Here is an 18,092-nt window from a genome sequence, read left to right on the forward strand (position 1 = left end):
TTAGCTATGGGGACAAGTCATGCTTGCTACCACAAGACCAGCTCTCCTCTCCTGCATGAAAATGTATAACACCCCTGCTTGAATTCCAAAGTGCTACAGTCCAAGAACAATTTTAACATATCATGTACTGCTTGTACAAGATATAGTAAAAAAAACCCCAAAAAATCTGGATTAGACCAGACCATATCCAGGTGATTTCATTTTCTGTATTTATGTTGCTGTGCCAAGTGCTCTGGCTGACAGTTTGGTTCTGCCAGACCAAAGTGCATCCTTTTGCTCTATATCCCTTCATTTATCTGACATTTCACCATTTCCCCTAAAAATATGCAAGTGTAGGGTTCGCAGTCAAGAAATATTCAGATGCCGTGACATGTCTACACCTTCAAAGATTAGAATTATTCAGACCATGGTTTTTCCTGTGACACTCTATGGATGCAAAAGCTGGACTTCGAAGAAACAAGTTAGAAAAAGTATGGATGCTTTTGAACTTTGGTGCTGGAGAAGACTTTTGAGGAGAACATGGACTGCCAGGAAAACAAACCAATGGATCCTAGAACAATTCAATCCAGAATTTTCACTCGAGGCACAGAGGACCAGGCTCAAACTATTATACTTGGGACACATTATGCGAAGACTCAGCTCCCTTAAGAAGTCCATAATGCTGGGGAAAGTTGAAGGAAAGAGAAGAAGAGGATGACCCACATCAAGGTGGATGGGGTCGATCATGACAGCAATGAATGCACCACTGAGAGAGCTTAAAGGCCAAATTGATCATCCTGGAGAGAATCTATCTTCGTGGTTGCTAAAAGTCAACACTGACTTGAAGGCACTCAATCAATCAATCAGGGTTGGAAATGTCCCAAATGTCCTATAATTTGTAGCATCCATGGCTGCCATTCATATAAATAACTGTCAGTTGAATGGACCCCCCTCAAAAAAAGTTGATGAAAGAAAATTCCAGGACTCAGGACTAAGACCATGCTCTGAAATATGAGTCATGCTGTCCTTCCCCCAGGGCAGAGAAGGGATTAGACTGTTACACTCAGAGTTGAAGTGTCTGCGGCTAAGAGATGCAGAAATAATTCTGGAACTCCAAATAGTTATTGGAGTGGGAGCAGGAGGAGAACAATGCTCACTCCTGAATATCAAGAAGGGGAGGGCAGAAGAGCCTTCTCTGGTTTCTGAAATTTACAGTGGCTGAAACGGAGTCAGTGATCCTGACCAGATCTGCTGATGTATTTTGCAGAACCATGGCCTTTAATTCCCTGCTTTTCCTTTTCTGTCTACAGCTGCCTTGCCTTTTTCATGATTGTGAATTACTGCATGGGAGTTTTCCATGTGGGGAACAGAAAACCCCTGATCCATTTCTGTTGCCTTATGAACACTGCTTTGAAAATTTCTAGAAGGCACCAGAAATTTTGAAATTTCTGTTCAAATTCAGAATTTATGTATTTATTTATTTATATATATTTTATCCTTCTCAGATGTATGTTGGAAAATTCTCAGACGTATCACCTGGGGAGTGTTCTGAACATCAGATGATTTCATGCAATTTACTCAAACGGGATAATATCCTAGAGGGTTGCATGGCTTTTATTGTCTAACATGCAAAGAATAACTCACATTCTGTAGCTGCTATTTCCTCAGAATTTGTTTATTCCAATTGGTGATATTTGGACATTATCTTTTGCTGATGTCCAAGATACTTGGACATCAGGTAAAAAGACCATTGTCTTCAGCTGGGTTTAAGTGTGGATTGCAGGCCTCTTCCCCTCCTTCCCAGAGAGGGCCCTTTTAGGACTGGCAGGGAAAAGCTGAGAAGCCCACACAAAGAAAGAACCTTTGCTTTATTGGCTCTCTGACAGCCTTGCTAAGCTGATCCCAGTACACTAACTCTAAACAGACTGCATTAGCCGCTCTCTAACATAAGAACATAAGAACAGCCCTGGTGGATCAGGCCCAAGAAGACCCATCTAGTCCAGCATCCTGTTTCATACAGTGGCCCACCAGATACCTCTGGAGAGTCCACAGACAAGAGGTATGTGCATGCCCTCTCTCCTGCTCTTGCTCCCCTGCAACTGGGATTGAGAGGCATCATGTCTCTGAGCACAGACACCAGCTAGTAGCCTTTGATAGACCTGTGTGCCATGAATCTGTCTAAGCCCCTTTTCAAGACATCCAAGCTGGTGGCCATCACCGCATTCCATAGATTAATGATGCACTGTGTGAAAAAGTACTTCCTCTTGTTGGTCCTCTGCTTAAATGATCAGCATGCTTCTGGTTCATCTAATGACATAGACTAAGTTATTCTTCTAGAGTTAATAAGGTCTCACAATATTAACCTGTCTTGCTACTGGTATGCCTACCAAACCCATGGTGCTGTTCAGGCAGCACAGGGAAGAATCCTGGAATTTTCTTCCAAGTTCTCTTTGCGCAAAATTTCAGCACCTACGCTAGTGATGTTGCAGCAATAAGAAATTTCAGTCATCTTACAGAAGCTCTTTTGCCTTCCTTTGATGTTTATCCTCAGGAAGAACCTTGGCATGCATGCCTGCAGGTATCCACACTTTTATTCATTTCATTTCATTTCATTTTTGGCTCTGGGCAGTACACAACAAAAATGAAACCCACAAATCAGTCCTTTAAAAACAATCCTTACAGAACAATTTAAAATCAGCATAAAACCATTAACAATTAAAACATTTAGAACAGTTTAACACCCCTGGCATTCACTTTTTTAAAATGTTGGTGCCACATCCTATGTTTATCCAGAACATTTTGTCATTTTAATTGCTTATTTGTTTGTTACATTTATATCCCACTCTTCCCGAAAAGTTCAGAGTGGCATACAGTATTCTTTAGAATAAATAACATGGTTAAGCTTGTTTGGCTTAGGAACACAGGAAGATGCTTTTTTGCTCAGTCAAACCCTTGGTCCATCCAGCTCAATATTGTCTACACTGACTGGCAGCAGCTATTCAAGGTTTCAGGCAGGAATCTCTCTCAGCCCTTTCTTGGAGATGCTGCCAGGGAGGGAACTTGGAGCCTTCTGCATGCAAGCAGGCAGGTGCTCTTCCCAGGGCAGCCCCATCCCCTAAGGGGAATATCTGACACTGCTCACGCATGTAGTCTCCCATTCAAATGTAAACCAGGGTGGAGCCTGCTTATAAAAGGGGACCATTCATGCTTGCTACCACCAGACCAGCTCTCCTGCCTCTCTGCTGCTTGCATGGTGCATTGTGGGATGGAGGAGGATTTCCTCTTCCCGATCCACTTTGGACATCCACCGCCGTGCTGGTTCTGTGGGCGCACAGCCAATGGAGCCCCAAAGAGGTGGTAATTGTGTGGAGGAAGGCCGGTCAGCTGCCACCTTCCCTCAGCCCACCCCAGAACCAGTAATTTTGGTTGTGAGCACAACCTCTTTGCCTTTCTCTTCCCACGTGAGCCAGAGATTCTCACCAGGAGCTCGGAATTCTCCCCCTGCAATCTGCATCATTTGTATAACGGCTCTGACAATTGTTCCAAATCATTTAGACAGACGACCCAAGTGCTGGGGACGATAATTGATTCCCCCTCCTCTTGAAACCCAGGCATGGGTGGCATTTCAGCCAATGACCTTAGATGGCAGGCACTGTAACTTATTACTCAATCCCTTGAGAAGCCTCTATGAGGGACATTCTAATTTTAGCCAGCTCAGCTGACAAGCTCTAAATAATTGTGTGATGGCAGGAAAACGGGACCTTTCAGAAACCCTATTCCAACCATCGCGAATCATGTCATTGTGTTGCTGCATTTCTAAATGTCCTGATCTGCTATCGTCACATGCTAACAGAAGATGAAATCTGGGCTGCCATGGCTGGGTTTTTGTTGTTGTTGTTGTTTTTTAAAAAGAATTTTATTATAAGAAGGTACGAAAATCATTTTCCTTCTGGCCTTCCAAATCATTGCTTGTCTGACTTAGAAATCATCCTGTGTAACACCTTGCCCCTTTCTCTTGGCCTCCACCACCTCCCAGAGCTATTAAGTGGATCAGACAGTTAAACAAGCAGGCTGAGATGCATCTTTTTACAGATAGCAATTTCTTATTCAGAGAGAGAGAGAAAAGGCTAGATCTTATTTATAGAGTGCTAAGCTGCATAACACCGCTCTTGAAGCTTCACTGATTGACAGCTACGGCTGAACTTCTGACGAGGAAAAAGAAGAAGAAGAATTCTGAACTTTCTGAGTGATCCATCATTCCTTGGATGAGGGAGGGCAAATTGCACAGATTTGTCTGCAGTTGTTGGGACATGCATTATTGTTGCATGCCTAGGTACTGCGCAATAGGTCTTTCAATTTACTGAGGATGGCTATATAGGGAGGTTCTGCCTTGGATCAAGGCAGGGCCCTTTCCTGAGGCAAGGTGAGGTGGCTGCCTCAGGTGGCCAATTTTAGGGGTGGCAAGAAGCTCCCCACTGTTGCCATCAGAGCAACTCTTTGGGACCTATCTGATGCTTGTAAACTTGGCAAGGAATGCTCACACTTCTTGCGGAAGAAGCCCAAAGAGGATAGAGGCAGCTTCTGGCAAGATTCCCTGTTTCTCATGAACTTCCAGAGCTTTCAAGGGTTGGTTCTGAAAGGGATCCAACCCTTACCAGGAGCGTGAGAAAACTGGGATTTTGTGCCTCACCTCAAGCAGCTTGGGCTGCCCTTGCTTTGGATGGTAGCTATGAAGGAGTTCCTCTTCCTAGGTGCTCGAGCCAAGACTTTTTGGTGGTGGCACCGTAGCTTTCTGGAATCACCTCCTGGGAAGCATAGAATAGATTGATATTTCGGGGGGGGGCTTGTGTTTTTCCAGTTCTTCCCCAAATCACAGAAACTTGACAAAAGAAGAGGCCAAAATAGGCTGTGATGTTTAAAACCTGCCTAGTTATTGGTCCAACAATGGTCTTGTGGTAGCAGGGAGGAGAGCTGGTCTTGTGGTAGCAAGCATGAATTGTCCCCTTTGCTAAACAGGGCCTGCCATGGTTTGCATTTGAATGGGAGACTCAATGTAGAGACCCTGTAAGATATCTCCCTTAGGGGATGAGGCTGGTTTGAGAAGAGCACCTGCCTGCCTGCATGCAAAAGGTTCCAAGTCCCCTCCCTGGCAGCATCTCCAAGATAGGGATGAGACAAACTCCTGTCTCCAACCTTGGAGGAGGCGCTGCCAGTCAGTGTAGACAAAAATGAGCTAGATGGACCAATGGTCTGACTCAGTATATGGCAGCTTCCTATGTTCCTAAGTCAAAACAGAGTAGTAGGAGAGTAGATCTAATTGTTGACAAGATCTCTTAGCATCTCTCCTGCCTCCTTCACTCCCAGATGTCTTGACTGGAATTTACTTGAGAGCCCTATGGAAAGAGAGCTGGTCTTGTGGTAGCAAGCCTGACTTGTCCCCTTAGCTAAGCAGGATCCACCCTGGTTGCATATGAAAGGGAGACTAGAACTGTGAGCACTGTGAGAGATTCCCCTCAGGGGAAGGAGCCACTCTGGGAAGAGCATCTAGGTCCCAAGTTCCCTCCCTGGCAGCATCTCCAAGATCAGGCTGAGAAAGACTCCTGCCTGCAACCTTGGAGAAGCTGCTGCCAGTCTGGGTGGACAGTACTGAGCTAAATGGACCTGTGGTCTGACTTGGTATAAGGCAGCTTCCTAGGTTCCTATGGCTATTAGCTTGAACACGGAACCTCCATGTTGACAGGCAGCATAATACTGAATACCAACTGCTGGGGACTGAGGTCATGGTTAGACACTAAGGCTGTTTACATAAGCAGCCCTACCTGGGCTTGCGGAGCTTTACCAGGGTAGGGCTGCTTGTGTGAAGCACCAGAATCGGGGCCAATCCTGGTGGGTTTTGCCCCAGGCTATTACCCAGGTAAAAGTTCTCCTTGCGTGGTACATGGATAAAATAATAATTACATAATAATAATTCCTGGCACCACATGGCTGCTTGAGTTGCATGGCCAAAAGCATCTCCAGGATCGTCTGGGGGTGGGGTGGGGAGGTAAGAATGTTCCTGCCTTCCTTCCAACCCTCCACTGGCATTATGATCGTGTGAACAGCCTTATTGTTGGGCAGCTGCTGCAAACCTGTGACATGACCCTCTGGAGGGCCCACTGCTGACTCCTGAGACCATCTCTGTGCACATAGTTTTTCCCTGGGGTTCGCAGAGTGACTTGCTTGGGAAGAGAGCTGGTCTTGTGGTAGCAAGCATGACTTGTCCCCTTCAGCTAAGCAGGATCCACCCTGGTTGCATATGAAAGGGAGACTAGAAGTGTGAGCACTGGAAGAGATTCCCCCTTAGGGGATGGAGCTGCTCTGAGAAGAGCATCTAGTCTCCAAGTTCCTTCCCTGGCATCTCCAAGATAGGGCTGAGAGAGATTCCTGCCTGCAACCTTGGAGAAGTCGCTGCCAGTCTGTGTAGACAATACCGAGCTAGATGGACCTATGGTCTGACTCAGTATATGGCAGCTTCCTATGTTCCTATGACCCACCCGGTTGGAGGGGTCCCATTGAGGACAACTTCCCAAGGGCCCTCTGGAGCCTGGAACAGACTTTGGTTTTCATGTCCCGCTTCTGCGATTCCTGGAGGCATCTGAATCTAGAAAAACATCATGCTGGACTAGGGGACCCTTTGGACTAGTGCAGACATGGGGAAATGTGGCTGTTCAGCTGTTCTCAAACTACAACTCCTGATTTCTCCAGCCACAGTAAGTTGTGGGATTTGATGGGAGTTGTAGTGGGATGATGTAGCCAAGTTTGCCCACCCCAGACTAGTGGGACCTCTGGGCACCAGAACTGCACCTTTGTCCTTAAAGCGGCTGAAGATTATACTTATTTATTCCTCCTTTCACCATGAACAGCCTCAAGGTGATTCATATCAATACTATAAATAGCTCAAATACAAGAAAATACAGCTCCAAACCCAACCTCAGCTGATAAACACCATCAAAAAGATCCCCAATAGTGCTGCATAATGCCAGTGCATAAGTGTGTGCGTATATGTGTGTGTTTGTGTGTGTGTTTTGCGGGGGTGTCCTTGAGATCAGAGGCTATGCACCATGCCAGATGGAAAGCCATTGGGGGCAGGATGCGCCCTGGGCTTGTTCCAATAGCTTCTCCCCACCTAACGTGTGCTCTTGATCTTCAGGCAACTTATTTCTATCTGTATTTTCAACATGCTTTTTCTGTATGTGTTTGTGCTTAATGCCTCGCAATTCATCCTGGATGAGCAAAACACTCATCACTCTGTTTTTTTAAAGGCATTCAAATACTGAGGCTGCAAATGTCTGGAGACACTATGACTTTGCCCCATGATTTAATTATTCAAAATTATTTACTGAATGGCTCCGTGGTGCAACGCTTTCATCCGCTGCTTATGTCAAAGCAGTTGAGACTTCTCAATATCTTAAAATGTGAAATGCTCTGATTAGATATTGTTAATTGAGAAACACAGCCCACAGAATCAGGCTCCAGGTGTTGCTTGTCTCGTAATTACAAATTCAGATGTTGCTTTCCATAGATATCTGACGGTAGTTATTTGAACATTCACTTCTTCTTTTTCCCATGGATGGTTGCTGTCACTTGCTAGAGAATCCCTGAAAAGGAATGTGACACATTTGAACTGTGTTTAGTTGAAAATGCAAATTAACATTCACTGAGAATATTGTGCTGCTTTTACTTGGAATGCGTTTCAATCGCAAGTATTTATGTAATAGGATAAGGTGGGAAGTAAATTATTCAAATAATTGGTTCTCGGGTTTCAAAGGTGTAAAATCTTGCTAAGGCTGGTAGGTTTGAAATTTGTTGCATGGAAACACGAAGTTGTTTATCTTCTCCAGGGCTACTCTGTATAGAACAATGCCTTATAGTAGGGGTTTCAAACTTGGGTTTGCAACTATTGAAAAGGAGTACAATAGTTGTGAAGGAGACCAGGCTGATTTGAGCTCCTGCTGTCTAGATACAGGTGTCCTATAGGACATAGCAGATTTAAGAGCCATTCGTTGGAAGGGAGAGTTGGTCTTATGGTAAGGTAAAGTGAGTCATCAGGTCGATTTCGACTCCTGGTACCCACAGAGCCCTGTGTTTTTCTTTGGTAGAATACAGGAGGGGTTGACCATTGCCTCCTCCCGAGCAGTATGACATGATGCCTTTCAGAATCTCCCTATATCGCTGCTGCCTGATATAGTACCAGTGGGGATTTGAACTGGCAACCTTCTGCTTGTTAGTCAAGCATTTCCCCACTATCTTTGTCCTCTTTACTAAGCAGGGTCCACCCTGGTTTGCATTTGAATGGAGGACTATAGATGAGCACTGTAAGAGATTCCCCTTAGGGGATGTGGCTACTCTGGGGAGAGCATCTTCATGCTTTCATGAAGAAGGTTCCAGCTTCCCTATCCAGAATCTCCAGATAGGGCTGAGAGAGAATCCTGCCTGCATTCAGTAGAAGGCAGAATTCTCACTCAGTAGAAGGCAGTTTCCTATATTCCTCCTTCCAAAGGGATGCATGGAATTTCCAAATGGCCATTGGCCATTTAGAAATTCAATGCATTTCATGGCCATTTGGAAGGAACCAGGGCTTTTCAGTGGGCATTCCCTCTCATTCATTTTAGTACATTATCAAGAACACCCGCATTCTTGCATGCAGAAAGTTCCAAGTTCCCTCCCTGGCAGCATCTCCAAGATAGTGCTGAGAGAGATTCCTGTCTGCAACCTTGGAGAAGCCGCTGCCAGTCTGTGAAGACAATACTGAGCCAGATGGACCAAGAGTCTGACTCAGTAGAAGGCAGCTTCCTATTTCTCTGTGAAGGTGGCTGGGAGCATAGCAGCTGAGGGAAGCAAACAAGGAATCAGGGATGCCATGGATGAGGGGGCATAAAGGGTGAATACCTCTAATGGGAAGGGGCACAGAGTTTGCAGGAAGGATAAATGTTGCATCACCATATAGACATAGCCAGTGCAGAATTTCTGATGGGCAAGCTCTCCCAGATTCAGATCAGATTGGCTTGGATTAAGATGCGTTCTATCCCCAACACGCAAGTCAGGATAATGCAAATAAGACACATGCAAGTCAGGAAAAATCTTGTTTGGCCTAATCTGAGTGACCCCAAATTAACTCAAGTGTCTTCGTATCCCTACTGGGGATGAGATGAGCTCTGGTCCCTATGTCACAGAAGGCTCATGGGCCTTGAACTGCCCCCCCATCACTCCCAAAGCCTCCTGATTTTATTTATTGTTTTTAATTGTTTAATTTATACACCCCCTTTCATTAAAATAATCCCAGGGCAATTTACCGTATAATTAATATAATTATAATTACTGTATAATAACAGTATAATCCTTATGCCTACAACATTATGAAAATAAGATATCCCCATTTGTGAAGAAGTGTCTTGAACATGCATTGGCAACAGAGCTGGAAATAAAAGGCCACTTTTGCCCTACTTGCACTCAACAGGATGGCTTTATCAAGTTTCTTGTCCTTTAATATCAATTAAACGTCAGCCATTGTAAGAATGTATGCAAAGCCCATGTGATCATACGAGCAGGATCAAATACTCTTAAATCGTGATTTGATCTTTTTTTTTTTTTCCTGACCTAACTGGTGTGAACTCCAGGCTATTAATACTGTAAATGCTGTGAGCTCTAACTTGCTGGTGCCAGCAGGAAACCTCTTTGATTGTGTTGGTCTCCATGGGTCTCCCGCCAGGGCGATTGATTCGAGGATCAGGCTGGAATGAGAAGCACTATGGCTCCCAAGAGCTGATCTCAGAGGTAATTTGCTAGCAACTTGAATTCACCCCAGTGGGAGGGAGACTTGGCCAGGCAGGATTGCATTGTGTTTGCCAAACACATGGTATCAATGCAGAGAGGCTCCAGCAGACACATTCAGCCTGGTGACACAAAAGCAGAGGGCTGATGGTGACAGGCATGTATTGGTAATCAGTGGATAGGAGAGAAGGATAGGGTAGCGGTGGCACTGAGTCAATGGCATGTTCTTTTTAAGGATGCTTAACAATTCATTGCTGTGTCAAGTTCCATATAGGGATGTGCATGCACGGTTTGTGCCAAACCGGTTCACCTCGAACCGGGGCTGGTTCGGAGGTTCGATCACGGACTGAACCGGGCGAACAGATTCTGCATGATAAAGGGCAGCGATTCAAGGGCAGTAAGAAAGGGAATAAGGTCCTTACCTGGATGGCACGGTGGCTGCTGCCGCCTCTCACGACCGCTCACCTTCCTTGGCACAGCCCCAAGCAGGCTCCTCCCATCCTTTATCAAGCTGCTGACTTGGCAGTGGTTTGATTCTGGCCTCCGCAGAAGGGAGGTTTGAATCGAACCACATTTTTTGGTTCGTGCACATCCCTGTCTAATACCCCTCTTCTGTGGTGTGATTCTCCCATAACTGACCTAAGTGACACAGACTATGGCGAATAAACCCGGATGGCTGTGACTGTAACTCAGACTAAGCTGAATGCTCTCTAACTGCAGCATTTGCTGCAAAAGCAACATCTTCACGGCCACTGAAAGAATAATAATACTCACCTTGTTGAATATTTACGTTGCTTCATTTGTGTTTGGCATCGTTGGGTCCCTCTACCTGTTCTTGCTTCACAGCAGCAATTTCTTCCTTTTATTTGGCTTTCATGGCTTCCTTTGCCCTAGAGATTAACAGACTCCCTGTTGGGATTTTGTAATAAATATATAAACCTCTGCACCAGACAATTACTTTTTCTTATTTTCGGGGGAAAGTTCATTCAGGAATCATAGAATTGGAAACTTAGAGCTGGTTGGAGGAGGAGAGCTGGTCTGGTGGTAGCAAGCATGAATTACCCCCTTTGCTAAGCAAGACCCACCCTGGTTTGCATTTGAATGGGAAACTACATGAGTGAGCACCGCAAGATATTCCCCCTGAGGGGATGGGGATGCTTTGGAAAGAGCCTCTGCATGCTTGCAAGCAGAAGGTTCCAAGTTCCCTCCCTGGCATCTGCAGATAGGGCTGAGAGAGACTTCTGCCTAAAGCTGTGGAGAAGCCGCTGCCAGTCTTTGTAGACAATACTGAGCTAGATAAACCAGTAGTCTGACTTGGTATGTGGCAGCTTCCTATGTACCTGTGATGATTTCTTCACTCTGCCACAATCTTATTGGTGAGATTTGGTTGGTTGGTTGATTGATTGAAGCCAAGCAGACAAAAGATTGCAGAACACATCACACAAGACCAAGAAGACCTTCTACTGAGGCAAAGCTTTGCTCCCCAAAGGAAGCATTGATAACCTTCCTTGTTCTGGGAGAATCCAATGGGTCATGGCAATGACAGTCTAGGGCGACTTTCCCAAAATCCAGGAAGGAATGTAGAAGAGGCAGATGTCATAAGCATCTTAACAGAAACCAGCTTTTCCCACTGCCTCTGTGATTTTCTGCTCCACTCTTATTCTGCTAGCATGCAACGACTCCGCTAGCAAGTTCCCTCAAGAGTACAGGACTATTTTGGCTGATCCGTTGTCGAGGATGTCTTTTCCTGTAAAAAGACTGAGAAAGCAGGCAGCATTTTTGCAGGTTCTGCATTGTCTTCTTGCTGGTTTCCAAGGCCCCAAGGAGGGGACCAACCTTATCTGAGAAGCCCAGGGCATCCAAGCAGATGGGTGAGAATTTGACTAGCTCCACTGTGATTCCAGAGAAGAGGGATCTCTCCAGCAGGAAAATAAACAGCTGTCTGCCTAGAGCCTGCAGGCCTATTATGGGCTAGCTTGGCTGTTTTTGCATGAATTGAATAGGTCCCACCTGCATCCCATTGGCATACCTGCTATCCACCCTCTAACGGGTAGCTTCTATGCCAAATTATTTTTCTGCTTTTCTCTCCTTGTTGCTTCCTGTCAACTTTTCACAGCGTTTTTGATCCTTATATTGTAAAAGGCAGTCCCTGCAGGTGGCTATTTCAGTATGCTAGCGGTATTCAATTTCTGTCGTGCAATTCAAGTTTTGCCTTTGGTTAAATCTAGGCTTTAGTCTTGTGTGTTAAAAAAAAAACACCAAAAAAACCCCACCCACCCACAATGTTGTACTTAATGAACTCAGATTCTGCAACAATAAAAGCTAGATTCTGCAAGTGGTTTAAATTAACCCTCAAAGATGGAGGGGCAGGGAAAACTGCCATCTGGCCCATCCTCTGCTGGAACTGAGTTGGCCATTCATCCACTGGAGAAATGACTAGGGTTGGGAATTTTCCTCCCTGGCTGTCATGTTTGATACATACCGGTGAGCCGGTCAGAATTGGCATGGGTTCATCTAATCAAGATCCCAGTAATATAATATTGATGTTCAACTTAATAAAACTATGGCATATATGTATGACATATAGGCCGCATTCACACGTAACACAAAACAGGAAATGAAGGGGCCTACGGTTGGAATTTGTGTATGTCCGAATACAGAGAAGGTGCTCTCCATTATGTCCAAATTCGTACGGGAGAGCGGAGGAGTGGAACCGCGGGTCCACTGGGCGTGTGAATGTGGCCATAGTTTTATTAAACTGAATGTTAGTATTATATTATTGGGTTCCCTTTTTCCATTGCAGCTGTTGAATCCAAATTGGGCTTTTTGTGGTTTTGCTTCATCAAATCAAGGTAATCAAGCCAAGGGTCGTAAACCAGAGAGCAATCTGTAGGAGATCCATGGGCTGAGGTCACACATGTGAAGGTCAGCACCAGTAGGTTATCCAATCGAGGCAGGTGAGAAGTGTGTTCAGACAAGCATCAAGTCAGAAGGCAGAGACGATAGACAGTGGGAGGAAAAGGTGAAGTCAGACAAGTGGAAGGTCAGGAACCCAGGAAGCAAGGCAAAAGTTCAGTAGTAGGCAGGAAGGAAACACTTTGTAGTTTGTGGGTTGGTTTGCTTTTTAAACAAAGTTCCTTCAGTAACAGCTCATTCAGCATTGAGCTCTTAAATAGGCCTGCTCTAGGATCCCTACTTCAGGCTCCTCTCACCTCTTCTAGAGGCTGAAGTCATTTAAAGCAGCCATGCCATGTTCCTTCGATGCAAGCTTCTGCAGTGGGGTGGTGATTCTTCTGCTGTTGGTTGTGGTTCCAGGGAGTCCTCAGAGTCAGAAGATGGAGGCAAGGGAGTATCCTCTGGGCACAGTGGGGGCAGTGGTTCACCTGCATGCCTTTCTTTGTCTTCCAATGCTGATGCTTCTGACTCAGTTTTTATTGGTTTATGTTATTTAATTTTTACATTTATATCCCGCTCTCCCTCTGAGGAGCCCAGAGCAGTGTACTTCAACTCTGTGAGGTAGGTTAGGCTGAGAGATACATGACTGGCCCAGGGTCACCCAGTAAGTAAAATTTGAACTCAGGTCTCCTCAGTCCTAGTCCAACCCTCTAACCACTACACTTGCTCTGTGGCTCTGTCTCAATGGACAGGGCCTCAGGTCTGTGGTGCAAAGGTACAGCAAGGGGGTCTGGCCTGCATTCAGCCTCTCCACCCCCCAAGCTCTCTGGAAAGTCAAAGAGAGACCTAGAGTATAGCTCAGTGTAAGAACTGCACTTTTTTTTTTTTTAAAGTAACCTAAATCAAGTAAAAACTAAACTCTCTTTGCTTCAGGCCAAGACTTCTTAGCAGTCATTCTATTTCCCTATACAATTGAGCCCTGGTTTACTGGCCATATTGTGCAGGAATCTGACTGTCTAGTACAGGAATGTATAGATGTGGACAATGTATATATTGCCTGGGTATAGCCAATTAAAGCCCTCATTATAGGATTTTACACAACTGTGCATCTTATTAGTAATTGCAAGAAAGGTGACGTGCAGTTCAGGCTAAGGGAATTTGTCGAGTGGTTGAACCAGACTCCAGAGGCCTTACAGGAGGTTCCAGTGATTTGCACTTTAGTTTCCTATTAAAATACGTCTCCTTGGTGCCAGGGATTCTTGAGACTCTGTGGACTCATGCTGGGATTTAACCTAATGAATTGCTATGGACTGCGTGTGCATGAGCATCAGAACCATCTTCAGGCACAGTATTTAATTGGGTGTATATCCATATCCACACCCCTGTGATCTGTAGACAGTATGAAGCCTCTAGATTGGACAGGCTATAAGCCTGGTAGGAAACTGATCTATCTTTGCCTGGTCACCAGAGCAGACTTCCTGCCTGATTGATTGTCATCAAGTTGGTGTCGACTCTTAGAGACCACATAGATTGATTCTCTCCAGAATGATCTGTCTTCAGCTTGGCCTTTAAAGTCCTATTCATTGTATTTGTGCAGTGCATTGTGGGATACCTGGGTTGCCCCACCGACAATTGCCGCTGGGCTCACTGCTGCATTGCTTGCTGGGTGCATGAGCGGCAGGGCCCTGATTGGACTATGGTCATCTTGGGGGAGGCAGATAGGCTCCTGCCTCCCCCCCTCAAGCCCACCCGCTTGTGGTCATGTGGATGCCCTCATTTTCTTTTTGTTTTTCTGTAATCATTTGTCGCCATCTTGCCAGATTTCTCCTCCTGATAAGGCCAGCATCTCAAATGGCCTCATTATTCTCAAAAGTCAGTTGTAAAAATGTGTGTGGATGTTGATCTGTCTTCCCCTCTTCCCAGATTTGTAGCCATTATTTAGCTTGGTCTGTTTTTTTTTTTTTAAATAAAAAAACCTTTTGCTTCATAGCAATTTGTTACCCATTGTCATGGGACATTTTCTTGGTGACGTCAGTTGTCACAGTTGATGAAAGGAATATTTCTTGGCTCTCCTTGGCGCTCAGCATCACAAGGGCTGATCATCTGTTTCGGAACCCTCTGTATATTCTTGGGGAAATGGGCACTGATCATTGGTGTGTCTGAGCTGGCAGCCAGTGAACTGGTGGGAAAACCAGGGAGTTGAGAAGCAGAGAGTTGGGGAGTCTGATGACTGCTTGATTGTTACTAGGAATGTCCACAAAACTAATTTGCCCAGTTTGGTTCAATTCCAAACCAGATTCGAACCAGACCAGGCACGTTCAGTTTTTCATCCTTCCATCCCCAGCTCAGCTCAACTCGAATTAGCACCTGTTCTGACCCAGTTCAAGGGTGGTGAGCCCTCGGTGATGGCAAGTCGATCTTTTTAAAAACCAGTTATAACCATGGTCATCACCCATGGTCATCACCGGCCTGAGAGGTTCAGTCCGACCTCGGACCAACCTGGACCCAGTTCAGTCTGAGATCGAGCCCTCGAACCAAACTGGTTCGAGTGTGAACCAGCTCAATTTTGAACCGCCTCAATCATTACCCCGAAAGATCCCCCCTCCAACCAGACAAAGGACTGTAGCTCAGTGGAAGAACATCTGCTTTGCAGTCAGAAGGTTCCAGGTTCAATGTCAAAATAAGAGCATATAGATCTCTAGTTGCTTTTTAAAAAAACCCAAGATGCATTTCTTGGGCTTTTAATTAATTGTGAACTGTCTAACAATTTTCAGTTTGTAAAATTGTTTTGTTATTTTAAAAAATTCTGTTAGCACATTTTAAAAAAATGTTTAAAACGTTCAACAGACAGTATATAAATATGATAGATAAATAAATAAATCTCTGGCATCTCCTAGTCTGAGAAATACTATGAAGTGAATCACTTCTACACAGAGTGAAACTTGGGTAGAAGTGATTGTGTGGAAGCAAGATAGGAGGAAAAGCTACCCAGGTTTTCCTCCTACCTTCCTTTCACACAATCACTTTGACCCAGGTTTTCCTCCTACCTTGATTCCATACAACTGAAAATTAGGAGGACACACAGCTCCCAAACCTGGGTGGAACACAGTTTTTGACTGTGTGAATTACCTCCATGACTACTAATACCTACATATATGCTGCTTTTCAACAAAAGTTATCAAAACAGCTTACATAAAATGTAATAAGCAAAGAAAAAAATAAGTTACTGTGCATTGCTGCCTGTTGTCATCCAAGGTCCTGACCCTTTTCTCTCAGAGCTGTTGAAAAGCTATATCACTCCTGGATCCCTCCTTGGGTCCACAACATGATAGGAAGTTTGAAATCCACTAGACAGTTAAAAGAAGATCTCATTAGTTGACTTCAGGATTCTCCATCATGGACCCTTCTGAGAGGGGTCTCCTCAAGCTGGCTATGGGAAAGTGATACCTTATGTTTTCCAGCATAAGAGAAAATAGACACAGGCCATCCGTACTGAATGGGGGAAAAAAACCCTCTTTCTCTTTGTAACTGGGGGTGGTTTATTCCCATTCTTCTGTGTGAAGGCTGTTTCTTTGCTAAAAGATTATGCAAGCTGAATGCGAGAATCCAGATCAAGGGAGCCGAGAAGGCAGAGGCGGAAATAAATCAAGCAAAGGGCTGACAGCCCCTAAATGAAAGCATTGCTATCAGAGCAACAAAATGCCACATAATTGATAGAAGAGCAAGGTGCTGAAGAACTGCTGAATGGGTTGCTGGGAGGTGTTTTTTAAAATATGTATATAAATACACTAACTGGGAATGCATCCTGGTTACCTGATGCAGGCTGATTAACTGCAAAGGCTCGAAGCAGCCCAGGGAGAACTTAAGAGAGGATGTAGTAAGAATATATAAATGGGTGCTTGGATCTCTAGGCTTATGCTCCTAGGTTCTGATACATCTCCATGCCACAATCTTAGCCATTTTCCTGGCTAGGCTGTGTCTCACGGGCAGTCATTTCCCAATGTGTCCCAAGGGCTGTGTGTGGAGGGCAGTCCTGTCGAGGGTCGGCATTCCTCCCGAATTAATATACCACTTTTCAACAAAAGTTTCCAAAGCAGTTTACATAGAGAAATAATAAATAAATAAGATGGCTCCCTGTCCCCAAAGGGCTCACAGTCTAAAAAGAGACATAAGACAGACAGCAGCAACAGACACTGGAGGGGTACTGTGCTGGGGGTGGAGAGGGCCAATTACTCTCCCCCTGCTAAATAAAGAGAATCACCACTTTTAAAAGGTGCCTCTTTGCTCAGTTGGCAGGGCTTAAGGCATTCCCTTGACATTCCTGTCAAGGGCAGGCATTGGTTGATGAAGAGAGGATTCAAGGCATCCCTTGAGAGGAGAGCTGGTCTTGTGGTAGCAAGCATGACATGCCCCCCTTAGCTAAGCAGGGTCCATTCTGGTTGCATATGAATGGGAGACTAGAAGCGTGAGCACCTTAAGAGATTCCCCTCAGGGGATGGAGCCGCTCTGGGAAGAGCAGAAGGTTCAGAGTTCCCTCCCTGGCAGCATCTCCAAGATCAGGCTGAGAGAGACTCCTGCCTGCAACCTTGGAGAAGCCTCTGCCAGTCTGTGTAGACAATACTGAGCTAGATAGACCAATGGTCTGACTCAGTAGAAGGCTGCTTCCTATGTTCCTAAATGCTGCTGCAGGCTCCTTTCAGGAAGAATGGGATACAAGCACAACAAACATCACCCTTGAAGGTGATTTCCACCCCTCCTAAGACGATTTCTGCTGCCTTTAAAAGAATGTCGCAAAATACAAGGATCTATGTATGTACCAATATCAAACAGATTAGATCCAAAATATACAACTCGACAAATCTTTAATGTAACAAGCAGGCACTTTGAATTATGTATTTGGGATCTAATTTGTTTGATACCGGTCCTCAAAAGAATGACATGCTGGACACAGTGCAATTAATAAACAAGGCCTCGTGTTGAGGCTTGAGATGTACACCTTTGCCAAAAGGCTGCTGTGCCTGACCCTCTAAGTTTGTCCAGTCGTGGCTTTTAAGGAAATGGAACCATTGCCTGCCATCTAATAGGCAACACTCACTTGTTTTCTTTATTGCCTCCACTGAGAGCCTTTCTCATTACCATCTTATAAATGGGAGAAGAATAGAGTAGCTCTAAGTGAATGAAATTCTGTCAAAGGCCTCTTTCCCTCTCAAACAAGTGCTGCTCGGTTCACTCAGAAGCTTTGACTGCTGGGGCTTGTATCAGCCCTCGCTCTAATGCAATTACGTGAGCTGAGAAAGTCATATTAAGCATCAATATCTATTTACAGTATGTGTCTGACAGGTACAGGGAGGGGGGAAAGCTTTCCAATATGCAGTCAAGCACACTGAGCAGCTGAATAGATTTTCTTT

General features: G+C 45.0%; 1 protein-coding gene and 1 long non-coding RNA gene across 13 annotated transcripts in view; one reads left to right on the forward strand and one right to left on the reverse strand.

Moving 5' to 3' along the window:
- The window catches only part of RBFOX1 (RNA binding fox-1 homolog 1), a 1,664,339-nt gene that overhangs the window by 354,275 nt on the left and 1,291,972 nt on the right, over nucleotides 1–18,092 (forward strand). The window lies entirely within an intron of this gene.
- LOC128336432 (uncharacterized) overlaps nucleotides 15,911–18,092 on the reverse strand; it is a 38,568-nt gene continuing 36,386 nt past the window's right edge. Inside the window, exon 3 of the long non-coding RNA XR_008311970.1 lies at nucleotides 15,911–16,031. This is a non-coding gene — a long non-coding RNA (uncharacterized LOC128336432). The remainder of the gene's footprint in view (nucleotides 16,032–18,092) is intronic.

This window comes from Hemicordylus capensis, chromosome 13 (assembly GCF_027244095.1).
Source record: "Hemicordylus capensis ecotype Gifberg chromosome 13, rHemCap1.1.pri, whole genome shotgun sequence".
Classification (NCBI taxonomy): domain Eukaryota; kingdom Metazoa; phylum Chordata; class Lepidosauria; order Squamata; family Cordylidae; genus Hemicordylus; species Hemicordylus capensis.